Source organism: Plecotus auritus, assembly GCF_963455305.1.
Source record: "Plecotus auritus genome assembly, chromosome: 5".
Classification (NCBI taxonomy): domain Eukaryota; kingdom Metazoa; phylum Chordata; class Mammalia; order Chiroptera; family Vespertilionidae; genus Plecotus; species Plecotus auritus.
The window spans coordinates 181410276-181438142 of record NC_137776.1 but is presented as its reverse complement, the minus strand read 5'-3'; positions in this window follow the sequence as shown (position 1 = coordinate 181438142).

The following is a 27867-nucleotide window of genomic DNA, read 5'->3' as shown; positions in this document are numbered from 1 at the left end:
CCCAGTCATACACATCCCCTCTCTAGCTTTGGGGTGCAGGCACCAGCTCCTGAGACTTGGCGCACCCCACCCCCGGCCCCTGACACCCCAGTCATACACATCCCCTCTCTAGCTTTGGGGTGCAGGCACCGGCTGCTGAGACTCAGCACCACCACCCCCCCCAGCTCCAGCCACCCATTTGCTGAGCGCCCTCACTGTGCCCTCACACCTGCAGCTCAGCAGTGCCTACAAGTCCACTTTGGACCCCTGTGCCTGCATGACCCAGCATGACCCAGACTCAGCCCTCTTTCTGGAAGATTCCCAGGTACCACGGGCGGGTTCCCTTTGCCCCTCCCCTCTTTGTGCCTTGCTCAAACTGTCCCCTCTGCCTGCCCCCTCCCCCCCCCCCAGGTCCCAACACAAATGCCTGGCCTATCCGCCCGCTCCCCTTGGCTGCCCTGGGCAGGAGCTGGTGCCAGTCTCCCTTGTTGTACAAGCCAGAGCCTGGCCCCTCCCTGATTCCTCCTGGGCCTCCTTCAACCCCCCCCAAACCATGACACCCCAACTCCTGTCCTCTGCCCCTCCCGCATCGGACACCCCCCCCAAACCATGACACCCCAACTCCTGTCCTCTGCCCCTCCCGCATCGGTGCCAGGCCGGCCTCCCTCTATGTCAGAGGCTACAGCCCTGAGCTAGGCTGCCTTCTCTCTCCCAAGACCTGGTACCACTTCCCAGCATCCTCTCTTGTCCCCTGCCGTCCTGAGTTTCGCAGACCAGGTCTCCTCTCTCTGCTCCCGAAACTCTTCCAAAGCTTCCAGCTGTGCCTCCAGGGCCAGGCCACAGCCCTGGGCCACACCCATCCTCTCTCTGACCCGCTCTCAGGCCCTCAGGACCCCATCCACGCCGTCCCAGCCCCTCTTCCCTAGCTAGCCGTCCTGGTCCTCAGGCTCCCCTCCCATAACCCTGCAGAGGTCAGGCCCCTGGGACCAGCCTTCCCAGCCCTGCCGGGCCCCTCCCAGCCGATGCCCACTTGTCATGGTTTAACGCATTATTCATAACGGTTGTGCAGGACTGTGAGCCCCATGTGGGCCGGCTCTATTGTTTGTCACTGTGTCCCCAGCACCCTCCCTTAGGCCCCCTCTCCGCCCTAAGCCAGGAGAAAAGGGGCCCTGGGTCCCTTCTGCCCCCCCTGCAGGAACCCATCCCTAAGAGGCCATGAGGTTCAGGACAGCCTGCCTCCCTCGCTCCTCCCCCAGGCGTCCCCACTCGGGCAAGGACGTGTCTGTGTACTGCCTGTAGGCTGGACAGCATGCTAGGGCAGGGCTGTAGCTGCCTTGCTCCCGCCCCCCCTCCCCTGCCTCCAACCCACTCTTCAAGCCCCAGTGCCCTGCAGAGCCCTGGGCTGCTGGTGCCCAGCGGGGCAGTTCTCAGTCCCAGCACCGGAAGGCAGGTGGGCAGCCGGAGGTGGTCCTGCAGAAGAGCTTCACAGAGGGTGCGGGGAGGGGCCGAGGAGGGTGGCAGCGCCCCCTCCCAGAGACCCTGCCAGCTGCCTTCCCAACTCCAGCGGGCCCTGCCTCTCCTTCCCTCCCCTCCAGCCTGCCTCAGCCAGCCCTCTCCTCCCTTCCCTTCCCCCTTCCCTCTGCTCTCCTTCCTTTCCCCAGCCCCCCCTCTTCCTCTCCCCCTTCTCTCCTCTCCTCTCCCCTCCCTTCCCCTCCCCTCCCCTCCTCTTCTCTCCCCTCTCCTCTCTTTCCCTGAGTCCTTCTCCCTCGCCTCCTTCCTTTCTTCTTCTGGGTTAAAAATAATCAACTTTCTGGGAAGCAGCAGCTCCTGCTGAGCGCCCTCCCCACACTGGGAGCCCCTGAGAATAGCTTTCTGCGGTTCTCAGCTCCAACCCCTCCTCCCCCGCCGCCCCTCCTCCTCCCCGCGAGCGAGCCGCCTGAGCCAGCTCGGCTGGAAAGGCATTAAACCGCTTCGTGTCCAGTGCGGACCGGTGCGCAGCCCTGCAGGCCGGCCCGGAGGGGCGCGCAGCCCTGGCCGCTTCCCGGCCTGGAGCTATAAGCCGCTCGTGTCAGACGCTCCATCAATATTGATGGTTGGATGAACTCTGCCCTCTGCCCACCAAACCAGCTGCTTCTGCAGCTCATGCGGGGCTTGGTGGCAGCGAAGGGACATCTGGGGGAGCGTCAGGCGCGCATACCCAATGGGTAGGGAGAGGCTGCTGCGTCGCAGCCACGTGGAGGGTGTGGCTGCCTGGAAGCCTCGCTCCGCTGGGCCCGGAGCTCCTAGCCCACCCCCCCACCCCCGGGGGTCGTTGGGCACCCCAGGAGGGCCAGGGCCGCGCCTTAAACGTGTAGGCCAAGGGCAGGGAGGGACCCAAAATTGTCCTGGGACCCAAGGACGTCCACGCGGGTCTGGCCTTCAGTGATCATGGTCGCCCATCTTGCAAAAAGGGAAACTGAGGCCAGAGGAGGCAGGCTGTCTCCGGGTTCCTGCCGCCGACGTAAGAGGAGACCTTAGAAAGAAAAGGAAAAGGAAGAGACCCTAGGTCTCTCACGGGGGTGGGGGGCTGCGGGGGTGTGTGGGGGGAACATCAAGGTCGAAGGTGAGGAGTAGGCGGGAGGGGGGGGAGAAGGAACGCGCGCACAGCACGTCCCCGCCGGCTCCGCCCACTCCGCCGCCCGGCATTACCTCACCGCCGCGCGCGCCCATTGGCTGCGCTCCCGGAGGCGGCCCAATGCTGCGGCGCCGTTAACCCGCTCCGCGCTGCGGGCTCGGTCGGCGGTGCCACCCTCTCCGCCGCCCCACGTGGCCCAAAGGCCACGGAGACCCGGGAAACGTAGCGTGGAGGCAGGGCCGCGGCCGGGGAGCCCAGTGGTCGGCGCACTGGCTCGGTCAGCCAGGCGTGGGCCTCGCCCCCGGGACAGGCTGTGTGACCTTGAGCAACCGGCCTCGCCTCACTGAGCCTCCTTCCCTTGTTTTCTCAGCTGTAAAAAGGGGGATGATGTAACTCCCGCCTCCCTCATTCCTTCCCCGAGCGCTCGCCAAGTGCCCGCACACGTGGGCTCTCGTTCCACGTCGCCTCCTCGCTGCGAGGGGTACCGTTATGATGATGGGTTTTCCGAAGAGGGCAGCTCAGAGCAGCTAAGCCGCCTCCCAAGGTCACACAGCGAGAAAGCCACAGAGCTGGGATTTAACCCCAAGTCCGTGTGGGTTCTGAGCCTGGACCCCTGCTCAGTGCAAGACACTGCTTCTGCTGGTGGCGGCGGCTGCTTCCAGGAGCTCCGGGTTCCGTGCCAGTCAGACCACCATGCACCACTGCGACCCAGTCACACCTGAGACAGGCTGGAGAGCCAGGGCCTGGAGGGAGGGACGACTTCCTGGAGGAGGAGGAGCTGCAATTGAACAGTCAGAGGGGGAGGCCGGAGGCTCCTCAGACAAAGACCGAGGGACTGGACAGACACGTGAGGGCACATAGTGGGGTCCGGAAGCTCTGAAGGGAGCCCGCAGGATCCCCTGGGGTCAACCGCTAGTCAAGGGTCAGCCAGGGGAAGCTGATGCGCTCCTGGGGGCAGAAGCACAAGCAGAGGCTCAGGATTTAAAAGTTATAAATCAAACTAACAAACTGCTAAATAACGTGTTCTGACCTCCGTCTTGACAGACACACCTGCTTAAAGACGGATACACCTGGAGGCTGGGTTTGCACTTGGAAGTCTGGGCTCAGTGCCGGAAGCGGCAGCGGGGAGCGAGGTGACCCTGCCGGCGGCCTCCCTCTCCAGCTTCCGTCCTTTTCCCCAGAGGGGTTTGCAGTTCGGGTGCGGACACTCCAGCCTGTGTGTGCGGACTCTGTCCACTCCTCTGCCAGCAGCCACTTCTCGGCCACCCTCGGGGCTTAGGGGTGCCCCAACCAACAGGCAGCTCAGACCGCTTGCAGGAGGAAGGACCCAGGAAATGGATGGGGCCATCGAGCAGGGACTTCCAGGGGCCCCGTGGTGCAGATCATAGATCTAGGTGGGCGTATCTCCCTAATAGCAAGGATTCCTGGCCCCAAGAGGAAGAACACAGTGAGAGAGGGCCAGAGTGTGCCCTCTAAAGCCTAGGACTCAGGTCCAAGGGCGCTGCTGAGGTCCCTGGTGCTGTGCAGCTCGGGGGGGTGGGGGGGTGGGGGGGGGGGGACTCAGCTGGATGCAAGATCTCCCTTCCTCCTTGAACTTGCTCCTGATCATCATCACAGCCAGCCCTGCACTCCAATCCTGGCCAGATCCTAGGCGCCATCCCCGACTCCTCCTTCCCAACCCCCAGCCCCGTACTTACCAAGACCTGAGGAGCGACTCACCTGAGGAAGTCAGCTCCCTTCACCCTTGTCCCACCGCCCTTGCCACTCTCCAGACTGGGCTCCCAGTCCCACTCTCCGCCCATCTCTCTGTCCAATGTGCCCTACCTGTTGGCTGGACAGACCTTTCTAAACGCATGCTGACTGCTGCCCTCCCTCTCTAACCATCCCTGGCTCTCCAGCTCATGATGTTTCATTCCCAAGCCCCGATGCCTGGCTCCCCTCAGCCTCTCCTCCTCCCCCCCCCCCGCCCCATCACCTTGGGTTCTGAGCTCTGGCCACTTGCACCTCCTGTCCGGTCTGGGCAGCTGAATGTTCTGTCCGCGCCCGCGTCTGCGTGCATGTTATTCCCTCTGCCTGCAACAGTGCTTTCTGCTCTGTGTCTTGCCAATCTCAACCTCAGTGTCCCCTCCCTAGGGCACCCTCCCTGAACCCCTGGACCAGCAGAAACCTGTGGTGGGTTTTCTCAGTATATGCCCTCAAGGGGTCCTGGCACAGGGAGGCGTCACAGTGTGTGACACCCTAATGAGCTGACTAGCTCTGGGGTTATCTGTTCCAGGTGTGTCTCCCACCTGGACTATGAATGCCAGAGGGCAGGCCCGGCCCATCTTACTTGCTGCTCCATCTTCAGTGTTGGCACGGGAGTTTCACTGGACAGATGGTCTGCTCGGGACGAGAAGCCAGGCCACAGAGGACGGTCCCTGTCTGCTGCCTGTCACTGTTCAGGGCCCTCTGTCTGAGCACCGTGTGTGGAGTCCTTCACTTATTTCTCACAATTACCTTTGAAGGAGGAACTATTATGCTCTCCTTTCTACAGAAAGAGGACACTGAGGCACAGGAGTTCAGAGACTCGGCTCACAGCTGGCAAGCAGCAGGCAAGGTTTGAACCTGGGCGGTTCCAAATACCACGATGCGGGTGGGGCGAGATGAGAGGCGGTCAGCCCAGAGGAGGGGCATTAATGCAGCCTTGACGTGTGTTGTATGGTGTCTGTGAAAGTCTGTGTGTGTACGGTGTGGTCAGGGTATATAAGATGTGTATTTTGAATGGTGCGTGTGATATATGTGGGGTATGTGGGCCTGCGGTCTACGGCATATGGAGTACACGAGTGTGCATGTGTGTGTGTGTGTGTGCGTGTGCGCACGCACGCCTTTGTGTTGGTGATCTCTGTAATGGGGTGTCTCTGCCTGTGTGTGGTGTGATCTGTGTGATGTGGGGGAGTGGAGTGAGTGCTGGTGTGTGTGTGTGTGTGTGTGTGTGTGTGTGTGTGGTGTGGTGTGGTGGTAACTGGGACACTCCCCAGGGGAAGCGCTAAGGAGAGATGGAAGAGATGTTAACCAGGAAATGGGAGAGGAGAGACGGTGCTCTGGTCAGAGGGGAGGGAACAGCCCTTGCAAAGGCCTGGAGGCAAGAAGAGGCAGCCTGGAGGACCAGAGGACTTGAAAGGGTGCAGGACGTCGCCAGGGGGGAGGGGTCAGGGGGGGAGGGGGCCGCAGGGCAGGCCCTTCTGGGTTAGCTGCAGGGTGCGAGGGCAGGGCTGCAGAGGAGCTGAGAGGGGTTGAGCGGCACCAACCAGGGGAGGGGTGGCCCGGGCCAGGGCCAGATGCCGTGTGGGACACAGCACCCCGGAGGCTGCGTGGTCTAGGACTGCAGACCTGAGCCAATCCCTGCTCAGCCCCTGAGAGCCGTAGCTGACAGGTTCTGAGTTTCCCGTCTACAAAGTGGGTCCCAAGATTATGTGCCAAAGGCCCAGGAGAGGGGCCAGGAACTGCGGATGTTTTTGGCGGACTCTCTGGGCCGCTCGGGTGGAGGACTGGGCCGCATTTGCTAACAGGTTTCCTAGCACTCAGGGCGCAGAGGCTCTGGAGGTGGCAGGCCTGGCGCAGCGCTCAGCTGTTAGCGCACCGTCACACACACTCCCGTTAGCACAGGAGAGTCAGGGGCCGGGCGAGGGGGAGTCAGAATTTGTACCCAGGTGACAGGACGCCAGTGTGACAGCAGCTGCCCCGGAGTCTTCACACTGCAACGTGTCTTTTCTCCTTTGATCCTCTGTCCTCACAGAGTCCATGAGGTTATTGTACTGGATTTCGCTCCTGTTTCAGAGATGGGAAGACTGGTGGATACGTACGGCCTGGCCAGGATCAAGCCCAGGCGTCCTGGTCCTGCTCGGAGCCCGCCACCCCCTTGAATGACCTGTGGCGGGTTTGCTCAGCATACGTCCTCACGGTGTCCTGGCACAGGGAGGGGTCACAGTGTGTGGCACTCAGAAAGAACGTGGAACTGGGGCCCAGCTCTATTGCCCACCTGCGGTGTGGCCTGGGGCTCTGGGCCTCGGTGCACCCCTCTGTACAATTCGCTTACTGAGTCCGGGCAGATTTGTTTTGCTAAATGGCAGATGAGGAAACTGAAGCCCTGAGAGCTTAAAGGATTGGCCCCAGGTCAACCCCTCCTCATCAGGTGACTTGGGACTTTAACCTGGAACCAGGGTGTGCCCTTCACTGCGGTCGCCTCCCCCCCAGCCCCCTGGAGCGACATCCCGTCCCCCGCGGCCGCCGCGCCTGGCTGACCGCCCCGCGCGGTTCCTGGCCCCGCCGGTTTGACGTCAGGCCGGGCCAGCGGGGCCCAGCGCTGCACAAACAGCCGGCGCGGCCCGGCCGGGGGCGGCGATGACTCAGGGTCCCGAGACGCGCCGGGAAGCGGAAAGTTTTGTGCCGATGACATCACCGGCCGCGAGGGCGGGAGGGGCCGGCTCCGGGAAGCGGCGGCCTGGCGGGCGGCCCGGCCTGGGGCAGGGGCGGAGGGGCGGTCGCCGTGCGGGAGCTGGAAGCCGGGACGCCACGCTCGGCCGCCGAAAACTAACCCCCCGCCCAGCCCCCGTTCCTGAGTCGGCCCGGAGCCGGATCCGCGCCTGGAAGAGCCGAGCTTCCCAGCGCTCCGGAGGCGCCGCATCCAGCCTGCTGCGTCCCTGCATGTTAATTACCGCCACATTAATATTCATGAGCCGGGACTCGAGGGGACCGCGGGCTGTCATTTCCCTCGCCCGCGCACCCCCACCCCTGCACACCCCTCTTCCCGGGCTGAGTCGTGGATTTTTCCCTCCTGCTCTCCGCCCCGCCCGGCCGGCGCCAACAGTTGGTGCACAGCAGATCTGGGTTCATGAGTGTGAGCACGCGTGTGAGCGGGTGTGGGTGCCGCCGGCCAGGGCGAGGCGCGAGCTGGGGGACTGGGACACAGGAGGGGGCTGAGTGTGAGTGTGGGATGTGCCTGTGGTCTGCGTGTAAACAAACCTGTGTGTGTGTGTGCGCGCGCGCACGCCTGTATCTGTGAATATTTGCCTGTGTGGGTCTGTTTGTGTGGACATGTGTGTGTCCCTGTGTCATGTGCCTGTGTGCACACATGTCCCTGTGCGACTGTGGGTCTGTGTGCACTCCGCACGTGTGTGCATGTGTGTATGGGTCTGTGTGCCTGTGTGTCCAGGAAATCCCAGGAACTGTGTGCAGATCTGGCGGAGGCAGCTGTGTGGTGCACATCTGGCCTGGGCTTGGCGAAAGGTCAAGGCTGTCCGGTTAGCAGGGCCTGATTCTGCCAATGGAAACAGGTCTGGAGAGAGGCTGGGCCTTGCACAGTCATCCAGTAAGGCAGTGGCACCCCTAAGTCAATGGCACAGTGGCCCCCAAGCCGCGCTGGTTGATGGGCCGTCTCCCCTCCATGTCCCCCTCCCTCTCCCCCTCCCCGTCCCCGCCCCCCCACGTCCTCCTGTGCTGTTGTCTACAACAATGGCAGGTAGAACTGCTGAGCTGGTGCCTGGCATGTGACCTTCCCAGCAAGCTGGTGCAGCAGGTGGTGCCATCAGTCCCCTTTACAGATGGGGAAATCGAGGCAACTGGTCCAGTTAGTGAGGGGTGGAGCCGTGCTTCCCTCTGTGGAATTGTGTGTGTGGGTCCCCACTGGGGTGATCTGGGGGTACCTGAAAGTTCCTCAGGGCTCCAGGCAATGCCCATGCCCAGGCACCAGGGGGGGTGTTTCCCTCCCAAGTGGAGCTGCTTGCTGGGCCTCTTGCCTCCCCCCCCCCCAAAGCCAGGCCCCCGCCCCCCCCACCCCAGCCTGCACAGCAGGGGGTCCAGGGGAGGCTGGAGGTCTTGCTGCACAAAGGAGCAGGCCGCCTGCACGGCTCCTGGTCCTCCTCCCCCGGCTGGGGTCAGGCAGTGCCTCATTCAGGCATTCGTTCCCCGTCACATGCTTATGTGCCAGTCACTGTTCTTGGCACTGGGGATTCTCTGAGCTTACCAGGAGCCCACGCCACTCTTTTCCCAATTCTGGGCATCTCCACCCGGGGTTCTAAAGGGTTCTTTTCATCTCTGTGTGCGCATGCCCAGTAGGTGCTGGGGGTGAAGAGGGGCATAAAGGAGCGGTGCCCCCTTCGCATGGGGGAGAACCAGCCAGGCTGTGCTGGGCAGCCTGGATCTTCGCTTCTCTCTCCTGCTCGAACTTGTCCTCCTCCAGCCTCTACGCCAAGTAATCCCAAGGGCTGGTCGATCCATCTCTCCCTGGGTTAAGCCAGGCCATCCTCCCTCTCACGTCCATCCGGCCCCAGGCCTGCCCAGAACAAGCGGATGTTCCCTCCTCTCCTGTCCCAGCCATGCCCCCTCCTCCAGCCTCCCTTCCCCTCCCAGGGCCGCTCCACAGGAACTCGGATAAAGGGACAGGAGGCACAGTCCGGGACGCTCCGGAGACAAAGAAACGGTTTCACTGGGCTCCCCCTGTCCAGCGGGAGTTTGCCATGTGGATGGTGGGAGAAGGGAGGAGAGGATCCAGGCAGCGGGGGGGACTGCAGCCCCTCCTCCAGGGGCCAGAGGGTCACTGGCAGACATTTCTCCTGCAGGGCCTGAGGCAGTGCAGCCTCGTGGTCAGGACTCTCAGGTGCGCCCACTGGCCCCTTAGGGTAAAAGCTTGGGGCGGCCACTGAGCCCCCTTCTCCCTTTGTCAAATGCTGAAGGCAACACTTTTGTTTGTTTGTTTGCTTGATTATATTCAGATGGAGACACTGTCCATAAAGCGCCTGGTAATGTGCCTGGCGCGCCACGTAGGACAGCTGCCTGTCCCCAAAGACATAGGGAGGCCCTTGGGATAACTGTTCCCGGACAGTGCTTAGCCCAGATGGGATGTGAAGATCAGCCGAGCCCGTGGGGAGGAGTGTGGGGAGGCCAGACTTCTTGGGAGGAGAAGGGACAGGCGGAATCCATCACCTGGCAGAGACGGCTCAGGCTGCAGGTAAGAGGAAGGTCTCAAAGACCCCACAGCCCCACTGGCTGTGAGGTCGCCCATCACTCAAGACAGCGGGAGAGCCAGCAGTCAGAGGGGCACCGGGCCCACGGTCTTGGATCCTTCCTCACAACCTCCCACAGCTCTCTGCCTCCCGCGCCCCACTTTCCTTTGAACATTTCCTTTTCATTTTTTAATATAAGGCAAAAAAATGTGTTGTTTTTTTTTTTTTTAAAGAAAACACGATAAAAGTTCACACAGCGCTTCCTGGCCCTGTCCTTGCAGTTGTGGTTTTTGTGTTTTTGTTTTTGTTTCTTTGCTTGTGTTTTCAGGACATTTCTCTGCGCAGAGAACTGTGTTTCTAAACCTCCCATAGGACGATGCCCACCTCTGCTCAAAGGCCTTCGATGGCTCCCCGTTTCTCTAGCACAAAGGTAGCTTTCTACGGCCTTGGCAGCCCAGCCCAGCCTCGGCAACACCGCTCCTGCCTCTCTCCCCATCGTTCTCCAAGGCCCGAGCACGTGACATCCTCTCGAGCCACCATGGCGTTGCCTGGCCGTGCCAGCCTCCAGCAATGGCCTGTGCCCTCCACGGAACTCCCTCGTCATTGCTCAGGACCGGCCTCCCCGGTTCCCCGTGTGTCGCCTCTCGCAGTTCCTGCCTGCCCGGTTCCCCACACTGAACCCCCCTCTCCTGGTGCCCCCATGTCACTGCTAATGTTTCACGTGGCACTTTTCACATCTAACTTTCACGAAGGTCTCACTGCAGTCTGTGTTCTCAATCAGGAGCTTCTCGAAGGGCTGGCTCTGCGTCCTTATTTCGTTGCCCCCTGCCTTGATGTCTCACACGTGGTAGGTGCTTCAAGTGTTTTATTTAAAAAAAAAAAAACAATCAACTTGCTTTTTCGTGAGGGATTCGGGCTCTAAGCCAGCAGATCAGGGTTTGAATCCTGACTCTCTCATTTCCTAGCTGTGTGTCCTTAAGGAAGTGAATTGATCTCTCTGAGCCCCCGTTACTTCATCTGGAAAATAAATAAAACCTCCCTCAAGAGCAACAGGGAGAGACGTGGATGTGGAACTCCCAGCACCGCCTGCAGCAGAGGCGCGGCCGTGTTCTGTGCACTCATTAGTGCTACTGCTTCGTGCTGTCAGCCTCAGACTTGCCCGAGGTCACCGGTCCAGTTTGGAGCAGTGCAGGGACTCGACCCCATCTCCTCCCACTCCAGGGCTCCTCTGATGAGTGAGGGCCACAGGCCAATTTTGCAGCCAGAGAACAAGGGCCAGAGTTCCACCCAGGGTCACACAGCCCTGAGGTTCAAGCAGGGGTCAGCCTGTCGGCCAGGTCTCCAGGCCGCTCAGGACAGGGACTCCACAGCCCGGTGCAACCCGCCCTCCTCTAACTGGGAGCCTCCGCGCCCCCCCCCCCCCCCCCCCCCCCGCCATGGCCAAGGAATCAGCTAAGTGGGCCCCTCGAGGGCCTGGCGACCCCCACAACTGGGGCAGTCACTAAAGCAAACAGCCCCCCACACCGTGACCCTTATCTTCCAGGGGTGCCCAGATTCTCGGGGTACAGGGCACAACCCCTCCACCGACCACCAGGGACAAGGGCTGTGCTGGAACGGCGCTGGAGCTGGAGCTGGAGGCTAGGGGCTCCTCAAGGCCCGGAGTGCCTCCTTGTCCCCCACAACACCTGGGGGTGCCTCCCAGTCCCGGCCCCGCAGAGCCTGCCCAACTTCATCTCTGAGCCGCACCCAAACTCTCCCCTGCTTTGCCAGGGAGACTGGAAATTTCTGCTCAGCAGCCTCTGGGTGATTTCAACACTGCTCAGCGGGGGGTGGGGGGAGGGGCCAGGCGGCTCCACAGGCCCGGGTTCACTGCGCAGCATTCTGCTCAGGGAGGGACTCTGTAGGCCTCCGGATCCCCCAGAAATAACAACAACCAACCCGCTCCACACTGGCCTGAGTGCTCAGCGTGTGCCAGGCCAGTGTGTGCCAGGCCCTGCGCTAGGTCAAGACTAGCATGGCCTCGCGGAACCTTCCAGCACCCAGGCCAGGCTGGCACTGTTACTCACCCATCCCACAGCTGAGTGGTGAAGGCAGCCACCCCTGGCCACACAGCCAGGAGCAGGCAGGGCTGGGAGGGGCCGGTGGTGGGGCCGCTAAAGGAAACTGAGGTACACAGACATCAACCATGGCCTGACCCCAAAGTATGCAGTCCAGGGGAAGGCACGTTTAGAACTGGGGTCTCTGTTAGCATCTAGAAGTGTCTTCCTGGGGTACACTGAGTCCCCCTGGAGACCTCAAGGGGTCTGGAAACTTCTACTACTGGCCCTGGTAAGCCAGTAATTCCAGACCCTCCTCCCCCCTTCCCCGCCTGGCTCTGGGGATGGGGGTGTCTGGCTCTGCGTGGTAAGGTGGACAGGCAGGCTCGCTGCCCTCCTGAGACTCCTGGCAAAGCGCCCGTCACATTCGGCCAGTGGCTCAGGTGCCCTGCTGGGTGCCTGGCTCTGAGCTCCCAGGGCTGTCACAGGCCCAAAGGAACGACTGGGGGAGAGGGGTGCATGGAGAGTCTCAGGCAAAGGAGTGGAGGGGATCCGACACCCTGGGCGGGAAGCCCAGCGACCCGCAGCAGTGACCCTGCTGGGCTCAGACCCCCCCCCCCACCTGTTAAGTGGGCATGGCGATCCCTACCCTCCAGGGCAGTTGAGGGTTCAGTGAGCATCTGGGGAACAGCGCAGGGGCAGAGGGGGCCACCCCAGGCCCCGCTCCTCGCTCTCCTTTGCCCCCACCCCCACCCCGGGCGCGGTTCCCCGGGCGCCGAGGGCGCTGCGTGCTGGGCGCGGCGGCGGCGCGGGCCCAGGCGCCCGGTTCAGCGGAAAGGAATGTCTTGCTCGGCGGGGGAGGCCGCGGCCGCGAAGCCGTGCACAGCCCGCCGCCCCCCCCGGCCCCCCCGGCCCCCCCGGGCCTCATTTACTGCGGCTCTGAAGCCGCTCGTTCCGCCAGCCGGGCCGCTCGCCGGGTCTGCAGCCTGAGTCATCGCCGCCCCCCGCCCCCTCCCCCTCCCGGCCGCCACCGTCAGACCCTCGCCAACGGTCGCCCAAAGTTGGGGAGCGTCTCCAAATAGGGGTACGCCTACCCCTGCCCGCGGATCCCCCACCCCCGTCCCCACGCCGCCGCGCAGCGCCCTCCCCTCCCGTCCTCTCCCCTCCCCGCCCGCCCGCCGCTCCCTCCCCTCCTCCTCCCTCTCCCCCTCCATAACTCAAAAGCTTGTCAAGCTGGTTCCAGACTCCTGGCGCCGGGCTCCGCTCCAGGAAAGAAAAAAAGGAAAAAGAAAAAGGGAAAAAGCCGGCGCGAGGGAGCGAGAGGGCGAGAGAAAGGCCCACGGAGCGACACTGCGCGCTATTTGCGCGCACAGCACAGCGGCCCCCGTCCCCACCCTCGCCCCCCCAACCTTAATGGGGAACCCCCGCGCCCTGGGGGGCAGAGAGCGCACGCCACACAGATCCATTATTTATGGTCGAATCAATTATTCAGCTGCCCTAGGCGGGTAGGGCCCGGGTGGGGGAGGCGGCTGCGGAGATCACCCCGCCCGAGGTCGCCCCTCTCCCGAGGGGGCCTCGCGGGTCGGAGGCGTCCCCACGCCGGGGGTCCTTCTGTGGTGAGAAAGCTGCCTCGGGGTGGGCTCCGGGAGGAGCGCGGGGGAACCTACGGAAGCGAGAGAGACTCTTAGAAACCTCCCAACTGGGGGAGGAGAGGAGGGGGCGGGCGGCCGGTGGGAGAGAGCTGGCTGGGGGGTTGGGGCCGTGGGAAGCGCCCGGCCTGTGAATTCTTTCCTTCCTCACTTCATTCGTTCCCATGTTTACTGCGAGCCCACTACGTGCGCTGTGCCCACAGCGGATGGGCGGTAGTAGGAGAGGGCGAAGAGCAGGAATGTGGAGTTAGAGCTGCGTCCCAGTCCCGGTTCGGCACTCTCCCCTGCTGTGTGCCCCTGGGCCACGGACTGGCCTTCTCGGAGCTGCCACTTCTTTCTCTGAAGGATGGCGACTAGCCGAGGGAGGACTTGACGGAGGTGGATGTGAGGATTCCGTGAAATGGGCCTGGCACAGAGTGGGGGGTGGGAGGTGGGTCCTCTCCCTATTTTGAGGGGAACATGCCCAGGCCCCAGTATCCTCCCCCCCCCTTTCAACTGTGGGTCCTGGATAACCTGTATCCTCCCTGGATTTAGACATTTGAAGGTCATTATCAAAGCCAAGTCCACCCCAAGGTCTCTGCCCTGGGCCCGTATTTCTGGCTAGCTTCTCACCAGCCTGGCCTTCAAAGGGTAGTACATACCTGAGGCTTCATCTCATCTCCTGCTTCCCCCTGACCCCCCCACCCCCCACCCCTCCAGGCTCTTTCCTGCTGCTTTCCTCCATTCTCCTTTCAGCCTGCTCCTCCCAGCTTCCTGTCCGGGCTGAGGTCCTGGGGCCCAGGGGCTGTCAGAACAAGAGTGGGGCTCAGCTCTCCCGTGACAACCTTCCCACTGTCCAGGGCACCGAGTTCTTCCCAGGCTCCGAAGCCCAGGGGACTTCTGTTTTCAGACACAGGTTTCCTGTCTTCTCACCAAGTCTTGCAACAGCCGTATTAGTGGGCTTGGGCAGATCCAGGTTTTGGGGGGTGGGGGTGGGGGTCTTACAATCTTGGGGACCCTCTATAAGAAAAACAATGCAAAGTTAGGAATACACAATTAAGCCCAGGGCCTTGCCACGAGTCCCTAGAACTAACGCTTCCTTAGCTTCTTGGTAAATCACCTCTGTAGGTGGGTGACACAGTTGTCCTTTGGAGAGGTGGGAACGGAGCTTAGGAAAGGGAAGCCACTGGCTAAGGTGACACAGCTACAAAGGACAACGCCCGGCCAAGCCCAGGTCCGCTCTACAGGCAGCACCTGGAACTGCAGCCTCATCTCCTCACCACCTCTCACCTGGCCCTCCAGGGCCCAGCCCAGGCACCGTCAGGAGGAGCAGCCTTAACTCCAGCCCAGCCTGTGCCCCTCCCTCCCAAGGCCTTCCCACCCCAACATTCCAGCCTGGGAGACAGTCTGTCTTGTGACAACAACCACACGGTACCAGGAAGAAGGTCTCTTTGGACCTTTTATTTTTTTTTAAGATATTTTATTGATTTTTTACAGAGAAGAAGGGAGAGGGATAGAGAGTTAGAAACATCGATCAGCTGCCTCCTGCACACCCCCTACTGGGGATGCACCCGCAACCAAGGTACATGCCCTTGACCAGAATCGAACCTGGGACCCTTCAGTCCGCAGGCCGACGCTCTATCCACTGAGCCAAACCGGTCAGGGCCTCTTCTGGGCTTTTAATTCCCACAGCTGTACTTGCTCATTCCCGATCGCAAGCTTCTCCTGACCTGGAGGGAACACCCGTTAGGTGGTGAGCTGCCTGGGGCAGGGGCAGTTCTGTCTTCTTTGGCACAGCGTTCCAGCTCTCGGCACAGGGCAGGCACACACAGAGCAGTCAGCGCATTTAGCCGCAACACCTATTCTCAGGGTGGGGTGGGGCGTCAGTAGAGGTTGTTAAACTGCAGGTTCCTGGGCCTCTCCAGACCCACCGAATCAGGCTCTCTGGGACTCTGCAATTGGAGAGGTTTGGAGAGATGGCTTTGGCCTCATAAGATGACTCTCTTGGGTACATCTCAAGCTCACTAAACTGGAGACTCACTGACCCAGGAGACAGAACTGTGTCTAGAACAGCCTTGGGCAAACTACGGCCCGCGGGCCGGATCCGGCTGTTCTATCCGGTTCTCTTGCTCTCCCCTCCGCTCCTTTACTTTGAATTTATATTAGTTCACACAAACACTCCATTCATGCTTTTGTTCCGGCCCTCCGGTCCAGTTTAAGAACCCATTGTGGCCCTCGAGTCAAAAAGTTTGCCCACCCCTGGTCTAGAACAAGCCCCTCTCACAAATATCCCCCAATTCTGGCAGCTATTCCCAGTGCACCAAGTTCATCTTCCAGCTGAGAGCCGATCATTTCTAACACTGATTAAAGACCCACTGTGTGCCTGGAACTGGATCTGAGGCTTCTGATTGTGGGCCTCATGGTACACTCACAAAACCCTCAGAAGTAGAGCTGATTATTGTCCCCATTTTACAGATGGAGAAACTGAGGCCTGAGGAGGCAAACGGACGTGCAGAGGGATGTGGTGCTGGGAATGAGGAGGCTGCAGTAGGAACTCGGTCTGCAGCTCCACTGGCCTCAGCAGTGTAAGTTGCAAGGCTCTTGTGAGAACGTCCAGAGGCGAGAGCTTACACACCAGCTTGTGCATGGCTTGGAGAAACCAAACACACTGCAGTCACTACAGGGACTTCAAGCTCAGCTGTGCCACAAAATCACGCAGCAGACCCCAAGGACATCTAATCAAGTGGGCCTCTTCTCCCTGGCATCTTTGGAGTCAGCTGCAAATGATGTGTTTGGTAGAAGGGCTTGATGTCTTTGCTTCAGGCAAATCTTGGCCTTTGCTCTGGCCACAGTTCTCCACAGAAGGGAAGGGGCCAGCAAGAGGAGAGAACCGCCCTGCGGGCCAGCGGGCTCCCTGGGCTGATCTGCAGGGTGTTATCGCGTGCTTTTCCTGAGCCCTCGCTCTGTGCAAACGCAGCCTCACTCCTTCCTCTTCCAGGAGGGGGAACGAGGCAGGGGAGGCGTCAGGTGGGAGGAGCTGAGTTAGTGCCACTGCTCTTGGTGCCTGAGGGGTAGCCGAGACACAGAGTGGGGACTCGTTCTGGGAGGACCCAGAAGGCAAAACCAGGGGAGGCCACCAGAGAGATCAGTTTGGCCTCTTAAGATAAACTATCTAATAGTCAGGACGGCCTAGTAGGCAGTGAACGCCCCAGGTGGGGAGGTATTCAAGGACAGGCAGTGTGTGTGTGTGTGTGTGTGTGTGTGTGTGTGTGTGCAGAGCCGTAACTAAGGAAAAGGATTGGCTGAGGCAATTTTGAGAGCTTTTTCAATGTTGAGACTTGAGAATTTCCATTCCTAACTTAACTGGCCAGCCCAAGTGGGGACAATGGGAAAATTAACAGGTGAAGCTGCCCAGACCGGGAACCCACAGACCCTGGAGAGGCACCAGGGGCACCTAACGAAGCCCCCAGCCCTTGGTCTTTCATCAGAACTGCCATCTCTTGACATTCAAATGTGCTTTCTCTTGTCGTCATCTGTAAGTGCCCAGTATCCCTTCGTTATTATGATTAATAATAATATTACTGGTAACTGACCAGTAATATTACTGGTAACTGACCATCAATAACCATAATTCCCATAGAACGAACTAAACACTCACTGAGACAGGCTCTATTCTAATCACTTTATACGTATACATGTATGCAATTAACACGACAGTCCTATGAGAACTATCCTTACTTTTATTACTGTTCTCATTTCACAGATAAGGACACTGAGGCTCGGAGAGCTGACAGGCAAAGCCCTAGGACTCAGAGCCAGGCTCAGGAAGCAGCTGGGAAATGCTGGCAGAGGCCCTAGGAGAAGCATGCCGCCCTCCACCATGGAGCAGCTTCTGCCCTCAATGGTTGGGGACCCAGGGGTCCCGGGCAGCAGAACCTGCAATGGGAATGGAGTGGGGGAGAGGGACCATCTTCTCCAACTCCCTCATGTTACGCCAGGGAAACATGAGAGGGGACATGAGGTCTCAAGGTCATCAGCAAGTTCAATGGCCGCGGGGTCTCCTGAGTCCCCCTACAGGAAAAGCAAGTGGCATGTAGGGCCCAGAGCAATCAGTTCTTCCAGGGTTAGATCTTCCCGAGAAAGCCCTGGGCTGCCGTTCATTCACTCATCCACCCGCCCCCAAATCACATACCGAGCATCTGCTGAGTCTGCGCAGGGCGTTCAGCCCTGGCTCTGGATCAGCTGCTCCCACACCTGGGTTCAAGCCTTGCCTTCACCACTTCCAAGCTAACCACGGACTTCCCTGTTAGAGCCCAGTGTCTCCTTAGGATACAGCCAGCTACGCCAGCAGAACCCAAGGAACAGCAGTTAGAGAGAGAGGGGCTGGCCCGTTGCCTTCATGTTTCAGTCTAGGGGGCTCTGCCTTGGGAGCCAATCCAGGCCCTGGGTTCCTGTGTCTTTCCTGTCCCGGGAGGGATTGCCTCCACCACAAGGTCGATGGACACCACCTCCCCCTGCCCATTCTTTCCCGTGTGCTTTGGGGGACCAAGCGGGTGGAAACCATTCCTTCCTGTCAATGGCAAACTGGAAAGTGCATGAATCGCCTCTCTTGTGTCCCATTGGTCAGAACTGATCACAAGGCCACGCTAGCTGCAAGGGAGACTGGGAAATGTAGTATTTAGCCTAGCAAAGGTGCGCCTTATTAAAAATCAGGAGGGGAGTTTAATTCTGTTACTAAAGGGGAGGCGGCAGGATGCATATTGGGCAACAGCCAGCATCTCTGCCATGAAGCCTTCGGGGAGTTCCTCTGGGGAGGTGGTCCGCCCAGGGCGCAGGCTGGTGCTCGGGAGGTATGCGCTATCATTGGTACCACAGGTGAGTGAGTCCTTTACACTTTCCCAGGGGATACAGGGACCAGCTGAGGCCCACGCGTGGGGCTACCTGGCTGCTTCGTGGGGGCCTCCATCCCATGGCCTCCTCCTGTAGGTGATAAGGGGAAGCATGGGGAGACAGCAACCCCCAGACCAGCCTCTCAGGGCCCACGCCCCAGGCTAAGGAGGATCTCGGGCCCCCTCTCTGCCTTCAAAGAGAATTCAAGAAAGCAGCCTTGTCTTCGGGGCTTGGGGCCCACAAGGAGAAAGGGGTGACATTGGGGGCCTTGCAGCCCCACCCCGCTGCTGCCTCTGTGGAGCATGGCAGCCTCTGCTACCCCCTCCCCCCAGGCAGGAGGCCGGGCCCACCTTGCCAAGCTCAGGCTCTCGGATGCTGGCCGGGAGACGTTTTTGTGGGCACCAGCTGATTAGAGCTCAGAAATGTTCCCTTCCTAGATATTCCCTCAGGACCCAGAGCCCTTTCCGGCCCAAGGAGAGCTGGTGGGTGACACAGGAAGGAGGAACGTGACCTCCAGTGGGCACCATGTCCCTGTGCGTCCAGCTCAGACCCAGCCACCGAGCAGGAGGGTCTCTTCTGCAGACACTGGGTTCAGGGTCAGGAGCTGAGACCCCACATCAGACAGACCCTGGCTCTGCCTCTTCGCAGCTGGGCGAGCCGCTCTCTCCAATTATACCAGTAATGGGACGGCAAGGGCATCTGTGCCTCCATCTCATTGTAAAGATTTAAAAAATAATCCGCGCAAGGTGCCTGTGGAGGGAAAGGCCTCGATGGGCAGGGCCTGCTCAGGTCCGGATTATGCCTTTTTTTCTTTTTTTTTTTATTTAAAAAAAATTTTTAAATATATTTTATTGATATTTTACAGAGAGGAAGGGAGAGGGATAGAGAGTTAGAAACATCGATGAGAAAGAAACATCCATCAGCTGCCTCCTGCACACCTCCTACTGGGGTTGTGCCCGCAACCAAGGTACATGCCCTTGACCGGAATCGAATCTGGGACCCTTCAGTCCGCAGACACTCACCGAGCCAAACCAGCTAGGGCTCTTTTCTTTTTAAAATATATTTTTATTGGTTTCAGAGAGGAAGGGAGAGAAAGATAGAAACATCCGTGATGAAAGAAAATCTTTGATCGGCTGCCTCCTGCACACCCCACCCTGGGGATCAAGCCCACAACCCAGGCATGTATGTGCCCTGACTGGGAATCGAACCATGACCTCTTGGTTCATAGATCAATGCTCAGCCACTGGGCCACGTCGGCCCGGCTGACTTATTTCCTTCCATTCATTCTGCAGTCCTTGACTGTCCGCCTCCTGTCCACAGCACCTGCCTCCCATGCTGTAGTCTGTGCATGAAGCCTTTCTCACGTCCCAGGCCGGGCAGGGCCCCTGCGTATGCTGGCGGTGCCCTCCGGCTCTGTCCTTCCCAGCGCTTTCCAGGATGAACTGATTATTCGGGTGGAGCGCTGCCCTCCTGGTGAGGAGTCCGTGGCTGCAGGGACTCTCACGCACTGGGGTTGCTAGTGCCCAGGCCAGGGCGGATTCTAGTCATTGCTTGTGGAAGGAAGGAATGGGTCAACGAATGGCTGGATGGATACGTGATAAGACACCTTGCCCTCAGCCTGAGCATGTGCATTGAAGAGCAGAGTTTACAGACTGGAAAGGCTCTGATTGGAATCGCCACTCTGTCATCGGCTTGCTGGGTGACCAGGAGCAAGACTCTTCTTCTTGAGCCTCAGTTTTCTCATCTGTAAAATGAAGCTGTCAGCACCTTCGTAGAGAGTAGCAAGGAGTCATTCAGATAACGGGGGACGATGCAGAGCTACTGAGCACCGAGCACGTAGTGATTGCTCAGTAAGTAAGTGCCAGCTGTAATAATAGTCATCGTGAATATTCTCCTTGGAACAGCAAGGAAGCTTTGCTCTGCACTTTTATGTCAAAATCCCCTGGACTGGCCACTCTTCTTGACTATTGGACAGGTCAGGAATGGCTGATAAAAGCATTCATTCATTCATTCATTCATTCATTCATTCATGCCCACAGTGAATCAGCACACATTTTCTGAGTGTCCTCTGGGTGCTGGGCCCAGGTGGTTGGGGGCAGGAAGGAGGGTCCTGCACCGGGGATAGAGGATATAACTGTCAAGTCCATCCTCCGTGCAAAGGAAGTGCTGAGACCCTCTGCCCGCATCCTGTCATCCCGCCCCCTGCCCCCCGTGGCTGGTCCATCTGTGTCCTTTTCCTCTCACCCCGGCCTGGGTGTGACTGCGCCCCCACCCCACCTGCAGCCATTTCCTGCCCTCCTGTCCTCTGCTTCCTTTTGTCAAGAGACTCTGGAAGCCTCTGAGCGTCGGCGACCCAATGGGCTGGGCCTGGCCTCTGACCCCCACTGGAGCTGAGGTCAAAGTGGGCTTCTCTTGGGATGCTGCTCTGGGAGGGTCCAAAGAGATCCTCTTCCTGCGGTCCTGGGGACCTTTTCCTCCCAGACACAGAGGTAGCCACCCATCCATCCATCCACCCATTCACCCATCCACCCATTCACCCATTCACCCATTCACCCATCCACCCATCCATCCATCCGTCCATCCGTCCATCCGTCCATCCGTCCATCCGTTCACCCATCCACCCATTCATCCATCCATCCATCCATCCATCCACCCATCCATCCACCCACCCACCCGTTCACCCATCCACCCATCCATCCATCCACCCACCCACCCACCCATCCACCCGTCCATCCGTCCATCCGTCCATCCGTCCATCCGTCCACCCGTCCACCCATTCAACCATCCATCCATCCATCCATCCATCCATCCACCCATCCACCCACCCACCCGTTCACCCATCCACCCATCCATCCATCCACCCACCCACCCACCCACCCACCCATCCATCCATCCATCCATCCATCCATCCATCCACCCATCCATCCATCCACCCACCCACCCATCCACCCGTTCACTCACTGAGTCACTCGGGCACAACGTGGGCAACAGAACACAGGGAAGCAAGAGAGGCCCAGCCTCTGTCCTCAGGGAGCTCCTGAAGGGCAGGGGGACACGCAAGGCGAACGAGGCAGTTCAGGCTACATAAGTGGCGGAGGCTGTGGGGTGCAGGGAAGGCAGAGGAGCGAATGGGGTGTGGACTGGGCCTCCTGAGGAGGTAAAGTCTGAGCTGAGACCCGAAGGGTCAATAAAGAGCCCCCCAGGAGTGCTGGGGAAAGGGGTTTCCAAGTATCAGAACAGCAAGTGCAGGGGCCTGGAGGAGGAGCCGAGGTGAGCCCTGGGAGAGAGAGAGAGGGGTGAGGGGAGTGGAGGGCGTGACTGGAGGTGACTTTTGCAGGGGCTGTAGGCGCAGCGGGGTCCAATGCCCTTCCGTGTGCAGGGGGAAGTCCCCGGGGTGGACACAGCCCAGTCTGGTCTTCAAGGCTCCCGTGCTCCCCGGGCACTGAGGGGAGGGGCAGGTGGAGGCAGGGAGGCCGGAAGAGGCGGGTGTGTGGCTGGAGACTGCCAGGCTGGACTGGGGGGTGGCCATGGGAGGGAGTGTTCCTTCCTCTTCGATCTTTTGGAATAGTTTCAGAGGGTAGGTAGTCATTCTTCACATTTTTGGTAGAATTCACCGTGGAGCCGGCTGGTCCTGGACTTTGGTTTGTTGGGGGTTTTTGATTACTGCTTCAATTGTGTTTCTAGTAATCGGTCTAGTTTATTTCTTCCTGGTTCAGGCTTGGTAAGCTATATGCTTCTAGAAGTTTCAAGGGCAGGGTGAGAGGATTGCTGGGTAAAGGACTGAACTGGGTCCAGCTCAGGCATCCCTGCTGCATGTGCAAGGGAGGATGAAGGGGGCCCCTGGAGCAACTGTTGCAGCAAATGTGACCCCCCCCCCCAACTACAGGGCACCAGCACGGGCCATGAAAGACCTTGATCCATGGCCCATGGCCAACAGGAATGGTGGGGTCAGTCCGGGCTCTGTGCTGAGTGCCGCACTCGCTTGAGCTCATTCTGTACCTTAATCACCCCCATCTCACAGATGAGGAAACCGAGGCTCCCTGGGGCGGAGTGACCCTCAGCAGGGCCTGCAAGATGTCACATGATGGGGCCTTCTGTGCCCCTCTGGCTGCCTCCATTTCAACCGCAGAGACCCTTCCTGTGGAGTCTGGGAGACCCCTGCTCCCGCCAGCCCCAGGGCCTTTGCACAAGCACATACCTCTCTTCCTCACGTTACGGTATCTGTGCCCCAGAGTACGGACTCATTGAGATGAAGTTAGGGCTTGTTCCTCCCTTGGTTACCCCGGGAGTGGGGGCTGGCCTGGGCAGGGGCTCCCCTTCTCATGGGGCAGGCATGAGCGAGTGGGGACAACTGAAACAGCCCAGCAAGGCAGGCCCCACGCCCTGTTCTCTGCCCTTGATGGGCACCGTGGCTCGCTAGGGATGGAGCCGAGTGATTCACCTTCTAGCAGAGAAATCTCACACCCGCCAGGGAGGCCGCCGCTGTCGGGACCCCACGTTCCTGAGTGAGGCCTGGGGAAGGGAGGTGACCACCCAGGGTCACTCAGTGAGGGCAGGACCCCCATCTTCTCAATGTGTTGAGGTAAAGCGGACATGTGGTGACTGCGCCTCTTTAAATGGCACAATCTGAGGTGAGCACTGGGGCAGGTTCACCCCCATAAAACCATCCCTGCCCCAGCCAGTGGATGCAGCCGCCATCCTCCAAAAGGTTCCCTGTGCCCCTTAATGAGACCTCCCCCTCCCCCCGGCCCACGTCCCCAGCTGAGCTGCTTTCTGTGGCTCTAGGTTAGTTGGCACTTCTAGAATGTTCTATAAATGGAGTCACACCGTGTGCATTCTTTGCCCCTGGCTCCTCTCACTCGGCACCGTGACCTTGAGATTCCCCGAGCGGCCGTGTCAGTAGTTCATTCTCACAGCTGAGCGTGCCCAGTGCAGGGCGCAGCCCAGCCTGCGGAGGGACACGGGGCTGTCCGGTTCTGCCTGCTGCGGAGACAGCTGCGGGGACATGGGGAGTGCCGGGGCCGGTGTACACTTCTCATCAACGCCGCGGAGGGGGTGCTGGCCCGACCCGCAGTGTATGTCTCAGGTTTTAAAAAGCTGCCCAGCGCTTTCCAAACGGCAGAACCACTAATTCCCACAGCAGTGAGGGTCCCTCAGGCCCCTCACCGCCAGCCCCCCCCGTCCTCACCGCCGGCCCCCCGTCCTCACTGCCGGCCCCCCGTCCTCACCGCCGGCCCTGCGTGTCCCTCACCGCCGGCCCTGCGTGTCCCTCCCCGCTGGCCCCCCGTCCTCACCGCTGGCTTTGTGTGTCCCTCCCTGCTGGCCCCCCCGTCCTCACCGCTGGCCCTGTGTGTCCCTCACCGCCGGCCCTGCATGTCCCTCCCTGCTGGCCCCACATCCTCACTGCTGGCCCTGCGTGTCCCTCCCTGCTGGCCCCACATCCTCACTGCTGGCCCTGCGTGTCCCTCACTGCTGGCCCTGCGTGTCCCTCACCGCTGGCCCTGCGTGTCCCTCCCTGCTGGCCCTGTGTGTCCCTTACCGCTGGCCCTGTGTGTCCCTCACCGCTGGCCCTGTGTGTCCCTCCCTGCTGGCCCTGTGTGTCCCTCCCTGCTGGCCCTGTGTGTCCCTCACCGCTGGCCCTGTGTGTCCCTCCCTGCTGCCCAGGTCTCCCAGCCAACGCTGCCTGGGCCGCTGGCAGGAGGAGCCAACAGACAGCGAGAGGCTGGGCAGCACCCACCCCCACCCACCCCACCCCGAGGAGCAGGCGCCTCCCAACCCCAATGCATCAGCCATCAGCCCCCCCTTCCTCCCTGAGCCCAGTGCTGCTTCCCAAGGGGCCCAGCAGCTCCGGAGGGCAGGGTTGGCACGCAGTGTGCGCCGGTCCAGTGCCAATGTGCGTGGGGCCAATGCCAATGTGCGTGGGGCCAGTGTGCGTGGGGCCAGTGCCAGTGTGCGTGGGGCCAGTGTGCGTGGGGCCAGTGCCAGTGTGCGTGGGGCCAGTGTGCGTGGGGCCAGTGTGCGTGGGGCCAGTGCCAGTGTGCGTGGGGCCAGTGTGCATGGGGCCAGTGTGCGTGGGGCCAGTGTGCATGGGGCCAGTGTGTGCCGGGCCAGTGCCAGTGTGCGTGGGGCCAGTGTGCGTGGGGCCAGTGCCAGTGTGCGTGGGGCCAATGCCAATGTGCGTGAGGCCAGTGTGCGTGGGGCCAGTGCCAGTGCGCGTGGGGCCAGTGTGCGTGGGGCCAGTGTGTGTGGGGCCAGTGCACGTGGGGCCAGTGTGCGTGGGGCCAGTGTGTGGGGGGCCAGTGTGTGTGGGGCCAGTGTGCGTGGGGCCAGTGCCAATGTGCGTGAGGCCAGTGTGTGTGGGGCCATTGCGTGTGGGGCCAATGCCAATGTGCGTGAGGCCAGTGTGCATGGGGCCAGTGTGCGTGGGGCCAGTGTGCGTGGGGCCAGTGTGCGTGGGGCCAGTGTGTATGGGGCCAGTGTGCGTGGGGCCAGTGCCAGTGTGTACGCTGACCGCTGTGGACCCCAGGCTCTGGCTGGGTGGGGTCTCCCAGGCATGCGACCAAGGCTCCTGCTGGCTGGTGAGAGGGGTGTGTGTCCGTGTGCCCTGGAGCTCTACGAGGAGGAAGACAGACGCCATCAGACCCCCGGCCAGCGGGGAGAGACAGAGACGGAGCCATCAGACCCCCGGCCAGCGGGGAGAGACAGAGACGGAGCCATCAGACCCCTGGCCAGCGGGGAGAGACAGAGACGGAGCCGGAACCAGAGAGCGAGAAGCAGCCCAGCCTGGGGGGCGAACCTCCCTTCCCAGACCCCAGGGAGGGGAGGCAGGAGGCGGGGAGGGGTGCGAGAGGGGAGCAGAAATTCTTCATTAAAAATGAACCCCCGGAGCCGGGCCCGCGGCGGCGCAGGAGCCCGGTGCCGAGCCGCCCTCTCGCAGGAGCGCACAGGCCCGCGCCGGCTCCAGCCGCCCGCGGCCGACCTCGCGCGTCCTCAAAGCCAGCCTGTCCCACTTCCCCCGCCGGTTGCTACAGCAACTGAGCTCTGAGTAATCAGCTGCACGGTGACCTTTCTTCCCCCGGAGAGAGGAGGGAGGCGGAGGGAGGGCGGGCGGGGGGAGGTGAGAGGATGGAGGATGGAGGGAGGAGGAGAGAGGATGGGGGGGGGGGAGGCGGGGAGAGAAGAGAGGAGAGGGAGGAGGAGAGGATGGAGAGGGGGAGAGCGGAGGGGGAGAGATGGAGAGGAGGAGGGAGAGAGGATGGAGGGAGGGGAGGATGGCGGTGAGAGGATGGATGGAGGAGAGGGGATGGAGAGGGGGAAAGATGGAGGGGGAGGGGGAGGAGCAGGGAGGCTGAGCGGCTGGTCAAAGCGGTGGAAACACTGCAGCTGGGGTCTGGGGGCTCTGCAGGGAGGAGCTGGCAGTCAGAAGGCGGAGAGCTCAGGCGGGGGGCGGGCGGGCTGCACTGTGCAGCGGGAGGGAGGAGGTTCAGCTGGGGGTGGGAATGAGACCAGGACAGGTCCCTGCCCCGCACCCCCTTCACCTGCGCCCACCCCTCCGGTGCTGTCCCTGCCAAGCCTTCTGGGATTATCTGTGTCTCGAGTTCAAAGGCGACCCTCTCTGAGCAGTCTCCATCCTCCCATTCCCCAGATGGAAAAGTGAGGCCGGGAAGCTCAGTTTAGTTTCAGGACGCAGGCCCTTGACCTCTGTGACACCCCTTCCTTCCTCCCGCCCCCCAGCTACTTGGGACTGGGAGACAAAGTGAGCCCAGGACCAGGTCAGACCAGGTCAGGGGTGAGTCCTGGTCCGTTCCCAGCTCCCCCACTGCCCGCTCTGCCCCAGTTCCCCCGTCACAAAGCAGAGATGCCTGCGGCCAGGTGGATGCTGCCCAGGGAGACGTCCCTTGTTAGCGGGTCCTTGGAGCGGCTCACACCCAGGCATTGATGTGAAATTCTGGAAACACAGGAGAAGCAGGGAGGCTAGGGTGTGGGAGGGGTGGCTGGAGGAGCCCGGGGGTGGGTGCAGATGGGAGACAGCCACAGAGGGAGCCCTAGGCAGGAGGGGGAGTCCTAGGGAGGAGGGGGAGCCCTAGGGAGGAGGGGGAGCCCTAGGGAGGAGGGGGAGTCCTAGGGAGGAGGGGGAGTCCTAGGGAGGAGGGGGAGCCCTAGGGAGGAGGGGGAGTCCTAGGGAGGAGGGGGAGTCCTAGGGAGGAGGGGCACCACCCCGGAGGGCATGCAGCCCTCCTGGTACCTGGTATCCTGGCCTCCCACTCACAGGCTCCTCCCCCAGAGCTAGCACCAGGCCCATCCCCCACCTGGCCCTGGGACCCCCCCCAGCCTCCTGTTTACAAGGCAAGCCAACCTCCCCGCCCCCAGTCACAGCCTCTCCCACGCCCACAGAGGGGGGAGGGTGGGCAGATGGTGGGGGTGCATTTCCACCGGAATCTGCAGCCCATGGGGAGGGGAGGGGAGGGGAGGAGGGAACCCAGGGCCAGAGGGGACCTTGCATTGTAGCTGCCCCAGCCCCTAATCCTCTCCACCGAGCACCGCTCCCAAGCCCTGGTCACTCGGTCTGAGGGGGCACCTGACCCAACAACCCAGACACTTGGGCTGCACCACCCATGGATTCTGTGGGGGCCCCTTGGGTCTTCAAGGCAAGGTGTTGGGGGCCCCCTGGGGGCGGGACCACAGGAGCAGTCTCTCAAGGGTCCACTGAAAGGAGAGCTCCGTGACCCTCCCTCCCCACCCAAGCTCACAGCCAGGACTCCAGGAAGTGCCAGGGGCTGGCAGGGAGGAGCAGCAGGCGGGATGGGCATGCTCGGGGCAGGTGGGGAGCCACGTTTGGGTTTGGGGTTCTGCACTTTTATCCCAGCTTCTCACACAGTCCCCTCCAGAACCTCCCTGGGCCTGCAGTGGTGAGGGTGCGGGCCCACCCGCCTTGCGGGAGGCAAGCGACAGCTCGCTCTGAGGCCCCATCTTGTACAAATGAGGAAACCAAGGCTCGGAGCGGGTGGCGGGCCCAGGGTCAGCCCGCTGGTAGCAGGAGGCGCTGCCAGGCCCAGGTCTGCCCTGCACGAGATACATGTGAAGCCACAAAGCAACCACACAGCGTTGGCGTCAGAGCCGGCTGCCCTGGTTGTGAGCCGGGGTACCCTTGGTTCTCGACTCCCTGAACTTCCCCGTCCCAGAACCCTGCGCGCACCTGGCCCCCTCACGCAGGGTCATGGTTCCACAAACCCTACAGGCAGCCCCAGTTCACCACAGAGGTGACAGCAAGGATGGCTGTGCCCCCCGGAGCCCGCCCTGGGCCCACGCTGGTCAAGCACCCACGTATGTTCCATCACAGAGCCTCCTGGGCGCCCTGGGAGGTGGGTGCTGCTCTGATCCCAGTTTCCAGGGACAGCGAGGCTCAGAGAGATGCCGCGACTCCCTCAGGTCCCACGCTGAGTGCAGAGCTGGGGTCAGAACCACCTCTAATCTCAGAGGTGACCTTCCGCCTGTATCAACCAGACTCAGGGACGCGGGTGTCACCCACGGTGGGCAGGCTGTGAACAGAACTCCCTCGGCCTCTGTGAGGAAATGCTGATGGAAAGTGCTCAGAAGGTCCCTGTGAGCAGGGAAAGAGGAAGCTTGTCACAGGGTAGTCACATGGGCAGGGGGAGATAGGTCAGTAGGGTTGGAGAGCCGTGGTGCCCAGGACACGTGCAGCCCAGGGATCTTTCTGATGACTGGGTAGTGGGGAGAGG